Below are 14,043 nucleotides of genomic sequence, written 5' to 3'. Positions count from 1 at the left end.
GACTCCAGGGAATGGGACTAAAACTGAACTGCTGCTTTGATCTACTGGATTTAATGAAGGGTTTCTGGTATTAAAGGGAGGATTAACAGCTGCCTTCCCAGATCCAGGGCCTGGGCTCTCAGCCAGCTTTTGGTGTTGTGAAAGCTTCACCTGGGACAGTCTGAAATTACTTTTACAGCAATGTTTCTGGAAGTTTTACCTCTTCTCTACAAGGCTTTGCAGCAGAGTATCTGGATAAAGCAGGGATGCCCAGTACATCCCAAAACATCCCTGGATTAGATGATGGGATGTTTTTCAGGTTGCTGTTTGAGCTACAAAGAAGATCTAATCTATTAAATACACACCAACAGCAACAAAAAAAAATTCAGCAGGATGATGATGTGTGAGCAGGGAAGTGCTTTGCAAAGCATTACCCAAGAACATTCCTCACTTATGCAGTACCTTCTCTTTATATTTCCTGCAAGTTCTTGATGCTAACTGGACAGTTTTTAAAAAGTAAGGAGGGAGTGATGTGATTAAACAAGACTCAAATATTTTTTGAGGAAAGTGGGACTTCAGAAGTGGATTCTTCTCATAGGAATAAGGTCTAAAAAAAAAGAATGCAAATGCTGGAATTCAAATGAAAAACCTGTTCATTTGTGATTGCTTGCTGTGAAAGTGGCAATAAACAAGCTCTTGTTCAGTGATGCACAGGCCAGGAGGAACTTGGGAGGCACTGCAGACAACCCTCTGCATCTTCCTTTGCTCTCTCTGAATTTCTCATCCCCAACTCCCCCAGCCTGTGCCACTTAGGCTGCTGTCCCAGTTTCTAAAGCATCCCCTGAAACTCCAACTGCAGTGCTCTGTTCTGCTCCAGGCTGGTAGAAACATAGATACTGGAAAGCACAAGATTTATTTCCCTCTTAGAAAAGCTCTAGTCTTTTAAAGTTAGCCTTTTTAAACATATGTTCCCATAAATACAAGTATTGGCACCCCCAATACGTTTCCAGTCTTCAGTGTTATGTATTAAAAGCTGCAATTTTTAGCTACCCTAATTTATAATAAGTATAAATAACCATATGGCCATAGGAGTCAGTTTGTGGGTTGATTGGTTTTTTTAGGGTTTTGTTTTTGTAGCAGAATACTCCAGTAGTGTAAAGCAAATGGCAGTGCGACATATTTTAGGAGACACTGGTGATTCTGCTTAAATTGCAGTTCTCTTGTACTGCAGGAGAAAATAGGAGACTACAGCAAAGATATTTTAAAAAAAGAGACTAAATCCTACAGTTACTTTACTAAGAAGAAATTGAGGAATACTTAAAGAAATTAAATGGATCTTTTTCTTTACACGAGGCAAAGTGTAATTTGACATTACCCACTTGCCATCTGTTAAAATGCAGCATGTTGAGGTATTTTCTGGTTTATGTCAATTTGCATGACATACTTGTGACTTTTAACTAATTAACAATGTTATATTTAAAACATTCACTCCTTTTAACTACACAATAGCAGAGCAGCACTCTTTGGAAAGTGAAGCCTGGAAATGTTGCTGCCTTTTGGCTTTGATAACAAGCTATGGGTAAATCTCCATTCAATTTCTAATCTTAGAAATTGGGAAAATACTAATGAACACTTTCCTCAGAGTTGTTAAAATTCATGACTTGCAATTTGTAAAGAATAATGACTTACTGCTAATGCTGCTGAGCAGCCTGCACATTATTCCCTGGAGAAATGCTTGATATTGGATTAAGGCAAAAAGGGAAAATACACAATAGACCAGAGGCTTTTCAAGAGCTCTGTGCAGCCCTGCAAAAAATCTTTCAGATGCTCTGGAGTTCCTCAAGCTCCTTACATGAAAATGAGTTTGGATGACTGAATAATTGCCTACCTAATCCTGTAATGCTGGATCCTGGTACAGGGAGGCATTGGCTGCAGCAGCATCCACAGACCCTGCTCCTGGTTGCACACAGTGGGAAGGGATGCCTTCCCTGAAGCTTCAGAGTGTTTAAAATCCTTTACCTTGCAATTACAGATTTGTACTCAGCCTTTTGTCTGCTCCTGCTGGGTGGTGCTGGGAGGGTTTGCTGGCAAGTCCCTAGGGCAAGCCAACCTGTCACTGCCATTCCCTGGGACCTCTCCTGTCTTCTGATCCCACAAAACATGACTTAGAGCTAACTTAATTTCTTGGGAGTCTTCTGGCCAGGCAAGTTGTGTCAGATACCTTGAGAGTTTCCTCAGTTGTGGTTCCTCAGGAGGAGCCTGTGAGCTGCCCAGCCTGCTCTCCCTCCAGCACTGTCACCACCTCAGTGCCTCTTCTGCTCAAGAAGGGACCTTGTTTGTGTCTGTGCCTTGCTCTGCCTTGCCACGGGTCCTGAGAGTTTTCCTCCTTCCAACAGCTGTTTGGAGCTTTTCAATACTTGGGAAGGCCCCGTTTTGCCAGAGCTGGGATCTTATTTCAGCCTGTAGCTTTGCTATTTGTATGCAGCAGGTTGAGGTATTGAGGTCTGCTGCCCGCTCCCTTTGTCATGTCCGGGAGCTACTGCTGCTTTCCTACCCTAGCTCTGGTGGCTGTAGCTTGTCTGATGCCTGTGGGTGGCTCATTGAGAGCTGAGCACCCTTACATGGTTCAATTCCCTGGCTGGGAGGGGAATCCTGCAGCGCTGTCCCAGTCCAGGGGGAGCAGGGAACCGCCTTTGCAGCATCAGGGACGCAGCTCCTTGTGTTCCCCTTCCCACACTTCAGGAGACAGACCTGTAATGTGGGGTTTGGCTGCACTGAACCCAGCTGGTGAGGCATGAGAAAAATTGCATGGATTGTGGGATGGCTCAGGCTGCTCATCCCTGGAGCATCCGCTGCGTGCCTTCGGAGCGAGCAAACGGCTGCGGTGCAGCAAGGGAGGCAGGCGGCTCCCCCGCCACGCTGCTCCAAGGACAAGAAGCTGGAGGTTAAGGAAAAATAGGCCACATCAGCGAGATTTCAATTCCTCTTGGAAAAACTTTGATGTGAATAGATACAGAGTGTTTATTTTAGCTGCCTGTTCTCACAAGAGAATCAAGCACAGCACAAAAATAACTCGGTTATTACTAAAGGAAGAGCAACACTTGCAGTTTAAAAGCATGTCTCAGAAATAATGGAGATGGTTTTAAAATAATCTGGAAAAGTTTCCTCTCCCTCCTCCCCACATCTTCAGTCTCATGATATAAGAAATGAAAATGAGCTGTTTGAAGTGCTGCTATGTTTCTGTAAATGTTTTACAGGCCTCTCTCCAAAAACCTCTTCAGGCTTCCCTCTGCCCACCTGACAAAGCTGGGATGTGTTCCTGCCAGAAATTGGGTTTGGGAGGTTATTGAGATGCTTTCCCACCTTAACCTGCACTCCCTTCAGCTGGAAGAGTCCTTAGAAATGAGCAGGCCTTAAGTGTTTTGGGAATCTAAAGAAGGCCTGGGGTGTGATATGTAAAAGCCAAGTAAGTAAGGCTTTAGCTGTCTGAGGGGGAAGATGCTGTACTGGAGGAAGGTGGGGAGGAATCCACTAATTTGATTTTGCAGAAGTGAAATAATAAACTGCTTTAAATTCCACCATCAAACGCCCTTCCCCACCCAATGCTGCAGTTGCTGCAACCTAAACTTTTCCTCCAAACAAAGATCTTCCTGGAATATTCATGGCAGTGCTTTACAGGAGTTCTGTGCCTATTAATAAGCTGACAGATGGCTGTAGTTTCTGATGAAGCAGATTTGGTTTCATTGATGAATCTGTTTTCCCCCTGCCCCAAAGGACAGGCACAGCTGTGTGGGCCAGCAGCTGCTCCTGCACAGACCTGATTTCCACAGCACATCTGCCTGCCTGGCCAGGAGGGAGCTGCCCTGGTGCCTCTGCTAAGGCAGGATGGAGAAGCAGGGCAGCCAAGGGATCCCCATTTGAGAGCTGAGGCACGGGGAGGAGTCCAGCCTTGTGATCCCCATGACAGTGGCACTGTTAACACAGTGTGGGTGAAATCAGGGAGTTCAGTGGGAAATCCAGAGGGCTGACCTCTGCTCCTGGTCCCCAAGCCTGCGTATTGCTGGAACTGATTCACATGGGGAGAGCATTGGAGGCAGCAGGTTTGCAGCACATGGGGCTGGGACTTGGGGACAAGCAGCCCTTAGCCCTTTTACACAGTGGCTGCCAAGCTCCAGGTCAGGAGCTCAAAGCTCCCCAGAGCAACATCAATGGGTGTCACAGAATCTCACCTGCTCTGTGCTTCCTCTCCCAGTTATGATCTTGGTGAGGCACAGCGCCCTATAATGTTGATTTCCTCCCCCACACCCCTCTGGATTTACATTTATTCATTTGCCATGTTTTCCTTTCACCTTCCCTGTGGCTTCTCCAAGAAGATTGCTTATATTAGTTTCCTGACAATGTAAAGGTCAGCAATGAAAAGAGCTGTGGTTTGGGGTTTTTTTGCCCTCAGGCAGAGGAAGAGCTCTGTTCCAGACTCTCAGCTTGCAGAGAGCTGGGATGTTTTGAAAAATTGTTTCTTATTTTGGACTGACTTGGGATGGAGCTTGTGATTCTCTGCTATGACCTCTCCCTGGAGCGCAGAGATGCTGCCATGTGTGGTTAAAATTTAACATGCTTGAAATAATTCTTCCAGGCGAGCTGTGGGACTCAGCCTCCCTCGGTTCTGGTGCTGTGCCAGCTGCCTGTTCCCCTGGAACTGCCTCTGAGCTCTAGAACAGAGACCAGAGTCCCCTCACTGTGCCTTTGGTGGGGTGTCATTTGCTCTGCAGACAGATGAGATGTGACTGTTCCAAAAGGGACATTGATCAGCCCCAGGACTGTGCACGTTTGGGGTCACTGTCCAGATAAGAGCTCACGACTTCCTGCACAGAAAAACTGATGACAGAGTTAGAGAGTCATGGAATGGTTGGGATTGGAAAGTACTTCAAAGGTATTCCAGTTTCAACCCCTGTCATGGGCAGGGACGCCTTCCACTATCACAGGCTGGTCCAAGCTTGGTTCAGCTTGGCTTTAAACTCTTCCAGGGATGGGGCAGCCTTTGCCAGGGCCTCACCACCCTCACAGGGAAGAATTTCTCCCTAATATGTAAAATCTACCCGCCCTTTGCCAATTTGAAGCCATTCCCTCTTGTCCAGTCAGCACCTGCCGTTGTCCAAGTCGCTCTCAGCTACACCACTGGAGTGTTGTTTACACGGGTTAATGACGGGTTAATCAGCCCTTTCTCACCTTCAGCCTGGGGCTAGAGCTGAGCTCAGCTGCCAGCAAGGCAGAAAGCAGATGGATCTGCACACAGCTGGCAGGGCACCTCCTTGTGCCAGGCTCAGCTCTTCCAGTTTGTTAAAGCAGCCATGTGGTTTGTGCAGGTAGCCAAGAGCTGCTCAAAATGCACTTCCAGCTGTGCACTGGAATGGCTTGGAACAACCTGGACCCAGCGCTGTGCTCCCAAACCACCCTGCTCTCCAGGAGCCCCTTGTGCCTGGAATGGGGAAACACTGCTGCCCTCTTCTGCAGGATGCCGTCAGAGCTGTGTGTGGAATGAATGACTTTAATGCTCTCTTGGTTTGCCATTGATGAATTGAAAGTTTTGTTCTTGCTGGGTTTCTTTTCAGCCTGGACTTCCATGAAGTTGGAATAATGAATGCCCTAGCCTCATCTGTTGTTTTCCTCTTGCAGCTGAATTAAAAATAAAAACGGTTTCCTGTGCCTTTTTTTTTTTTTCCAAATCCCACTTGGATTTTAATTCGGAATGAACTATTTATTGTGCTAAATATGGTGAATATAGGGAATTCTGCACCTGCAGAAAGAGAATCAGGATGGAGCTGCCCTGGCTGGGACAGGCTCTGGACCAAGCACCTGCCCATGTCCTGAGTCTGACCTGTGTTAAAATTGTGGCAGCAATCTTGTATTGTTTGATAGCAATCTTTTTACAAAAAGAAATAAAAACAAAGTAATAAAAAGCGTAAGTTCAGAACTTGATTTTGAAATCTGATTACACTTTTAACCTTAATTTGCCTTTTTATGATGCATGTTCTTATATGAAGGTGCTGTCCTGTTCCAGTAGAGGACGAGCAGGTGTGTGGGGCTCAATGCCATAAGGACCTGAGCTTTTAAGCTTTGGGGCTTGTCAGGAATATTGGATATTGCCTGTCTGCATAACATAATGCTTTTGTGCATTAATTAATGTCTAGGGCTGCAGCCAGACGGCATCACAGACAACGAAAGTGCTTGCATTTGGGCAGCTGGAAGCTGCTTGAAAAATAGAGCTGGAGTCTCCTTGCTGTGACCCCAGCAAAGAGCCGTGGGCACGTTTTGGCATCTCTGGCTCGTCGCAGGCTGGAGCCGAACGTGGCATCCTCCTCATCCCGCCCATCCTGCCCAGGGCCGGGGTGCGGCTCCGCTCCGGCCCCGCGGGGCTGCCGGGGCTCCGGTCCCTTCCCCGGGGACAGCTTTCTGCTCTCCCTGTCCCTGTCCCTGTCCCTGTCCCTCTCCCTCTCTCCCGATGGATGTCACGGTTGGGGCTGGGCTGGGGCTGCCGGCGCTGCCGGAGCCAAAACTCCCGGAGAGGAGAAATCCCACCGTTTTTTCAGGCTCTGTGAGAGTTTGTAACCAACATCTACAAACAAGCCATAAATTATTTACGTTCCTTAAAAAGGGGGCAAAAGGACAGGTGTGGGGGAATATTTGAATAACACAGGCTCCTGGCAGGAGAGGGCACTGTGTACTCGGCTATTCCGAGGCAGTGTGCGCTGGGATGAGCGAATTTGGGGTGGAAAGGCAGAGCAGGCACGCACTGCCCCCGAGGTGGGACCAAAAGCTCCCTGGACAAAGCTCGGGAGCTGTTCCTGCTCCTCCTTCCCACACCACGCTGGTTTGGTTCAAACCTGCTTTGCACCTGATGCTGAGTTACAGGGGCAGAGGGGCTGCTGAGGGAATGGGCTGGGATGAAGGCAAAGCCAGCATGGGGAGGTGGGAAACAAGGCTTCATCATAGGCAGCATCTGCATCACTCTGCAGCAAAAGCGTCCTCACCAAATAGATGCAAATATTTTTAATTTGAGATGCTTTACTCCCTCAGCAACAGTGCCATAACCATAATTTACCTGTTTGCTTCAATGTAGGGTTTCCATCTGGGAGAAATGGAGTTTCACTGGAAATGTGTGCTCAGATTAACTCTCTTATCCTTTGTTTTCTTCTGTAAAGCAACTCCTGTTGTGTTATAATTGGGGAAAATTGCTTGGAAGGAATCCTCCCTAACTGCCTGTCTCATGGACTTGGCTTTTAATGGAGGCAGCTTTGATGCAATTCCCTACTTTAGTTTTATTTTAGCTCTACAGATCTGCAAGGAAGGATTTCAAGTATTGGATTTATTCAGCACTAAAGACAAGCTCAAGACTTTCTTGTGCTCTCAGAATGACCCTAAACTCTCCCAGGGAACAGCCTGTTTAGTTCAGCATTTGTATTTCTGATAAACACTAATGGGAGCTGCTGGTGTTCAGGCTGTCATTGAGTTTTAAGGATTTTATTTCCCTTTCAGGTTCTTCCCAAGGCGTGTTTCCATGTGGGACTTTTGTCTTTGCATAAGGATGAGGCTTTGACTTTAAACTAGGGAAAATGCTGAGAGCTGCTGGGATCCCCCTGGAAATGATCACTGTAACAAATGCTGGGCTCGAGGCGAGCTGTGGTGTTTAGCTGCAGTTTGGATGGTGTCTATAAACACAGCAGCTGCCTGCATGCAAACGGGACTTTCCAGCAGTGCATAATATGAAAAGAATCTTATTACCAGTTAAAAAAAAAGAAAAAGCAAGAAAGGCTCAAAGAGCTGGGATGATGCCAGCTTGCTCTCAGCTCCAGCAGCAGCCTGGACATCTCAGAGAGCCACCAGAGCAATGTGATGGGCGTGAGGCATTCCCAGCTCTGCCAGCCTTGGAGACAGCTGGGCAGGGGGAGCTTTCCTCCAGGGGTGGGCACAGCTCCTCAGGGAGCTGTCCTGCTGTCCTCCTGCTGTCCCCTGTCCCACTCCTCACCTTCTGCTTCCTCTCCTGCCTGGGTTGGGGTGCTGGGGTCACCTCTTGAGGCACAGCATGTGATGATGAGTTTCTTTTAGTGTCATTAACCTTGCTGGTGCTTTGCTCAAACCTCAGGGGTTTTTGCAAGTGCTCCTGGGCAGGGCTGTGGTGCCCTCCCTCTGGCCAAGCCCTGAGGCTGGGGGAGCTGCAGGGATGCTGCCAGGAGGTCGGACACCTCCACTGTGCCCCACCCTGGGCCTTTCCTCAAGGAGCAAAGCCAAGGTCTGACCCCACTCCCAACCCTTCCCCCAGCCACAAGCTGCTCTTCCAATCTGCTCCAAAAACTGCTGTGCTGGGATACCCCAAGATGGGCAGCTTGTTCTGCCAGGGACCAGTTCTGAGTCAAGAACCCCACCACCTCCTGAGCCAGGCTGCTCTCTGGGGCAGGAATGAACCATGCCCAAGTTGCAGGATTCAGTATGTAAAACATTACAAAATTTTGGGGAGAAAACCCAATAGCTTACTCTTTAGCAAGTGATTTACTTACTTGAGTGCAAAGCCAGGGATCTCATGACTAGCTGAGCTGTGGGATGGATGCCACGGGGAAAACTTGGCTCTGCCTGCACTGAGGAGGTTCCCAAAAAAGAAATACCAAAACACCAGAGGAAAGACTGCTTTCATGATAACTTCTGGCCCATCCAGAGGGAGAAAATGTCAGGAATTTCCCAAGAATATCTTTAGTCTTTGACTTTCCAGCTGAACTCTAGAGCTGTCTGGGATGGAGGAACACCAGACACTGCAGGTGTCCTGCCTCTCCTCCAACACCCAGACCTGGCATTTCTCACAGGGCTCTTCTTTTAACAAGATTCAACAAAACTTATTTGGTCCTTCTGGGTTTTTCAGTCTTCTGGTTTGTGTTGACAGGAGCATGTTGGGCTGGATACACGGCTTTGTGGTTTGCATGTTACAGGGGGAAAAGCAGCAAGAAAATGGGGAGGCTTACGGAAAATTAGCAGTTCTTTGCCTTCATTTTTGGAAAATACAGCACAAAATTCACTAGTGGTACTGAAGGAAGAAGGAAAGAGAGAGATATGTCACTTAACATGTTATTTTCCCTAGGCAAAGCAAGCAGGTAGCAGAAAACAGTGGAAGGAATAAATGTTCTTATTCAAACGGACAAGTAAAATGCATTTTGAAATTGCAGTGAGTGATTGCTTTGGAGGGCTTAAAATTATGGCCCTAAAAAGCCCCAACAACTTACTGGTGTGAAGGTTCATGACTGAAAGTGTTTCCTGTGCAATCACTGCCCTGTGAACATGGCTTTGCTCTTCTCTGCACCCGCTGCTGGAGCTTTGTGCTTCCCTGCAGAGCTGGAATCTCCCCTCAGCTGGGGACCCTGCCCGCAGGGTTGGGGATGCTGAGGGTGGGTCAGGGCTTCCCTCTCACCTCACCCCCTCCACTGAAAGTTTTCATGGCTGGAGGGGAGCATGAGGAACCAGGGGTGCCTGTTCAGTCCACATGAGGGCAAAATTTTGGTGAGAATAAAGATAAACAGTGAATGAATGAGTCCTGTCCTGCCAGGGAGGAGGAGGTTGAGGCACAGCCAGTGCAGCAGGGCCAGCCTGGGGGACAGAGAGGGACAGCAGCATATTAGAGCCTCTGATTCAATCATTTTTTCCTAAATGTCACTTGAAGAGAGTGGTCGTAATGTTGAGTCATTACCAGCCATTTGCATGTACAATAACAACAGGGAAAAAGATAAAAAAATCAATACCAGGATCAATGGAGAGCTCCCTGCTCTGGGTCTTTTGCCTGGAGCTTATCATTAGCAGACACTCACAGAGCAGAGCACTATTAATTAGAGGAAGCATTGGCAGTCCACGGGAAATGACTGGCAGCTGGAAATCCTTGGATTTTTTTTAACTGGGTTTTTGGAGTTTGGGGGTTTGTTTTCCTTTTCTGTGTCCTGAGTGAAGTGTCTCCTTCCCACCTGTGCTTTGAAGGAGTTTTCTCATCTGGAATTATGGGAAAGGATGACTTTCCAAAACACGTGAGCAAAAGCCAGGGACAGCTCTGCTCGAGTTTAACCCCTCAAATCACTGGGCACTGAGCCTCTGACCCTCCTCTCTTGCACCCTTTCCCCCAGCACTGCTCCCAGCCTGGTGTAGCACACAAATAACAAACATTTCTGTTGTTTTTGCAACAGCAGCTGATGGATTTCCAGGAGAGGGGCCCTGGGCAGGCAGAGCATTCTCTGAGTGCTGCTGGAAGCCTCAGCCTTGGCCGGAGCAGGACCAGGGCTGGGTGGGTAAACTGAACCTTGAGCCTTGGCTTCCCTGCAGTTGGAGTGACTTGCATGGAACCCCCAGGAAAAAGCCTTGTCCCCCCAGAAAGTCATCCTTCCCCAGGCTGTGGCACCCTGCCATCCCCAGCTCATGGCACCATCCAAGGCAGGGTTGGTGCTCTGGCCTTTGGCTGATCCTCCTTGACCACTGGGAAATGGCTCTGGGCCAAAATTCAGCTCCAGAGCCCCCAGCCCAGCCACTGCAAAGAGCAGTTCCAGATCAGCAGCGAGGAAAGAGCAATTAACTGCAAAAAAAAAAAAAAAAAAAAAAAAAAAATCCAGTGATTCTGCTTATTTTTGACAGTCGTGTGAGCTGAAATGAAGACAAAATGCAGCAAATGTGTTTAGGGACAGCTGTGTCATGGCTATGCTGAGGTGGAGCTGTGCCAGGGCAGGGCAGGGTCTGCCCAGGGCTTTGTGTTGGGGAGAACCCACTGGATGTCAGGCTGAGGGTGAGGACCTCAGCAACATTTATTTTTTACAAGCACTTTGGGGGAGTTACATCAATTTCAAGTGTGTGAGAGTGTGCACAATCCTGCCTGGACTGGCTGGGCTGTGAGCCTGGCTCTTGGCACTCTGTCTGCTTTATTGTCTGTGGTTGTGCATTTACTTTAATTAAGAAACAAATGCTGAAACCACATTTGAGATACTCTTCCTCCTCTGCATCATGGTTTAGCTGATCCCAGGCAGCTTTTATTAGGTGGCTTTGTATTTTGGGTTTTTTTCTTACTTGCTATTACTACCATGAATGCATTTCTAGGCCCCAGGGAAGACTGGGGAAAAAAAATCTTTTTAAAACCAGCAATTATTCTTAGTAAAATATTCTAAATAATTCATTGCTTACTGGCTGTAGTGCACTATTAAATGCCTTTTAGCTACTACTTGTATAAACTCTTAAAGCCCTGATTCAAAGCCAGGTTAAGGATGCAGGGATTTCTGTGGGAAGCTCTGTGTGTCCCAGAGAGCAGCTCCTGCAAAGCCCTGTCCGGCTGTCTGTCTGTCTGTCCCTGCCCAGACACACACAGGGTGGTTCTGTGGCAGGTCGGGCTTCAAAGGACGGGTCTGGACTCTGTTTTTTTGTCTTCAGATTTGTTTATTATTTCTTATCTACAGAATTTTCTCTCTGCCCAGCTGGGATCTGCCCAGCAGGGCAGCCAAAGGCACTCTGACTGCCCACAGGGCAGCCGTGTCTTTTTATAGTAAAAACTACATAAATCATATTTACCTTTTATTCCCAATACCTTTCACCCTTGTTGGCAAGTGCACCTTCACCATGAACCAATCCACAAGTGCCAACATCACACAGAAATGGACGACAAGAAGAAGAAAGAAGGACCACGAGACAGGCCCTGATTCCTCCGTCTCATCTCCATAACCCCCCTGTACCAAAGCCCTAAAATCTCTATTTTCCCTGTAAATATATCATTCCTGCACCATTCAAACCCCAGTGACTCCCATGTGCTCATACACAGGTGGCACATCCCTAGAGGGATCAAAGTCAAGCCACCAGGTGCTTCTGGCAACATTCCAGGACCTCTGAGCCCCCCAAGGGTTCTCTGGGTAGCTCTGGACATCCGGAGCGATGTGCTGAGTTCCCACAGAGCCCCACAGAGCTGGACACAGAGGGGTCTGGGTGGGCAGTGCCTGTGTCACTGGTTTTCAGCAGATTCTCAGCATTTCTGGACTTAGGAAGTCTCCTCATTCTCACCCAGTTTCTGGAGGAGCTGGGTGGGCAATGCTGTATCGGTGTAATGCCCTTCTAACAGAAACCCAGGGGATTTAGGAACCTGACACCTGCCTGTAAAGCCTGGAGGAAAGGGTGCAAATGTGAAGCCAGAGTGGCTCAGTTCCCCTGCCTCTCCAGCAGCCTGTCCTCCATCCATCCATGCCCACTGGAGGTCAAGGGCAGACTGGGCTCAGTGCAGGGCCCAGTAGTGCAGGGTGAGGGTGGTTTTCCTCTCCTTTATCATATGCCTGCCCACCTCTGTCATGAATTTGCTTCTGTTTGGTTCAATCCTAACCCAGCACTTCAAGCCCTAAATCTGATCCAGATGAGTCCTTATGTGTCTGAGAAAAACCTCAACACTTGTAGAAAACTGTTTCAGAGGACTGACCTGAGCACAGCATAAGACCCAAGGATCTGCCTCCAGCTCATCTCTTTGAGCAGCACTTTTGGGTGCAGCTATAAAGAAAAGGCTGAAAGATACTGAAGCATGAAGATTTAAATTTACATTTCCTAGATAAAGCTTTTTTAAAATTGCCTATTAGCAGGTATTAGCATCTCTTTGCATCCCTGACATCTGGGCAAAAAGGAAAAGCTATGACATGGCTCAGCAGCCACCAAGGCCATTTCCATCAGCAATTCAAGCAGTGCCTGTGCAGTCTGAAGGGTGGGACATGTTTCCAGGAAAAATGGCTGGTGGAACCAATTTAAGGTTTTCCAGTTTCATCCCCGTTTAAATTATGAATGCTGCAGAGTTCCATCAGGCACTGAACTGTTTATTTTGTCATTTCAAATCAAAATAGTTCAAACCGTGGTTTAAACCTTGGAGCTCTTTGCAGATCTGATCCAGGTTAGTTTCCAAGGAACAGTAATTTGTAGCTGGACCTGACAAAGACCCATTTCAGCTGCTGGCCCCCATCCAGACACTGCCCACCCCATGGCACTGGGATCTGTGCCCCCAGAGCAGCCACAGAGCTGGGATTTGCAGGGTTTTTACAGGGTGCTGTTTGGGACAGACACAGCCTGAGCTCAGTTCCCCCAAAGGTCCCCAAGTGTTTCACCTTCACTTTATCTCTTGGAGGTGGGTAAATAGAAATATACTAATTTTACAGATGACTAAACAGCGTAGAGAGTTGGAATGATTTGGCCAAGGTCAGAGCAGCCAGCAGTGGGGCTGGGAGGAGATCCAGCCCTGCTAAATCCCATCACCTCCTCCCACGGCTCCGGGCAGGCCCTGCCTTTCACAGAGCTCAGTGGCATGGGGCTGAATTTAAATGGATCTCAATTTCATTTACAGCAAACTCCAGGATATAAACTGGGGGTTTCAGAGCAAATCTTTTATCTGGCCATTTTTAAAGGACTGTGTCATTTAAAATTGCACTTGGCAGAAATCAGGCTCTTAGAAATCAGAAAATAAGCTGCCTCCTGAATGACAGCTATGAGGGAATGGGCGAGTTAAGGGATTAATTTGTTTGATTAAATCTTTAAAGAGTTTACTGAGAGTGCAGACAGGCCTGCAGATTATAGCAAGGGCACAGTGGTGGGCAAAGGAGTTATTTAGATAGAGCCCACGTGCTATCTTTCATTTTTCTCAGTCTGTAATTACTTTTAAGTAAAATAAAAGCAAAACCCCAACTGAAGCTGCAGAATTAGTTACCATCCTATTTTTGCTCCTCCAGGATAATAAAATAATGTGAATGGCTGATGGCAAAAGTGCCTCCTTCAGCCACCAGCACCCTGACATGGGAGCTCCAGGGAGAGATCAGGTGCCACAGCCCAGATGGGCTTTTGCTAAAATCCTTTTTACTTCCCCAAACGTTAAAGCAATCACTGAAAGTGCACATTCAGGACAGGAACAGGTTGAAGACACTGAAGTTTTTGATGATGGTAATGAGCTTTTTCCATTAGGGCTGGGAGGCTGGAATGCCCCATTTGTCTCCAGGTTTTGCTGAGCCCCTGGGAAGCTCTGCAGGAGCAGCTCCAGAGAAGGGG

Source organism: Fringilla coelebs, assembly GCF_963513975.1.
Source record: "Fringilla coelebs genome assembly, chromosome: 15".
Taxonomy (NCBI): Eukaryota; Metazoa; Chordata; class Aves; order Passeriformes; family Fringillidae; genus Fringilla; species Fringilla coelebs.
Note: the sequence above shows the minus strand (reverse complement) of the source record.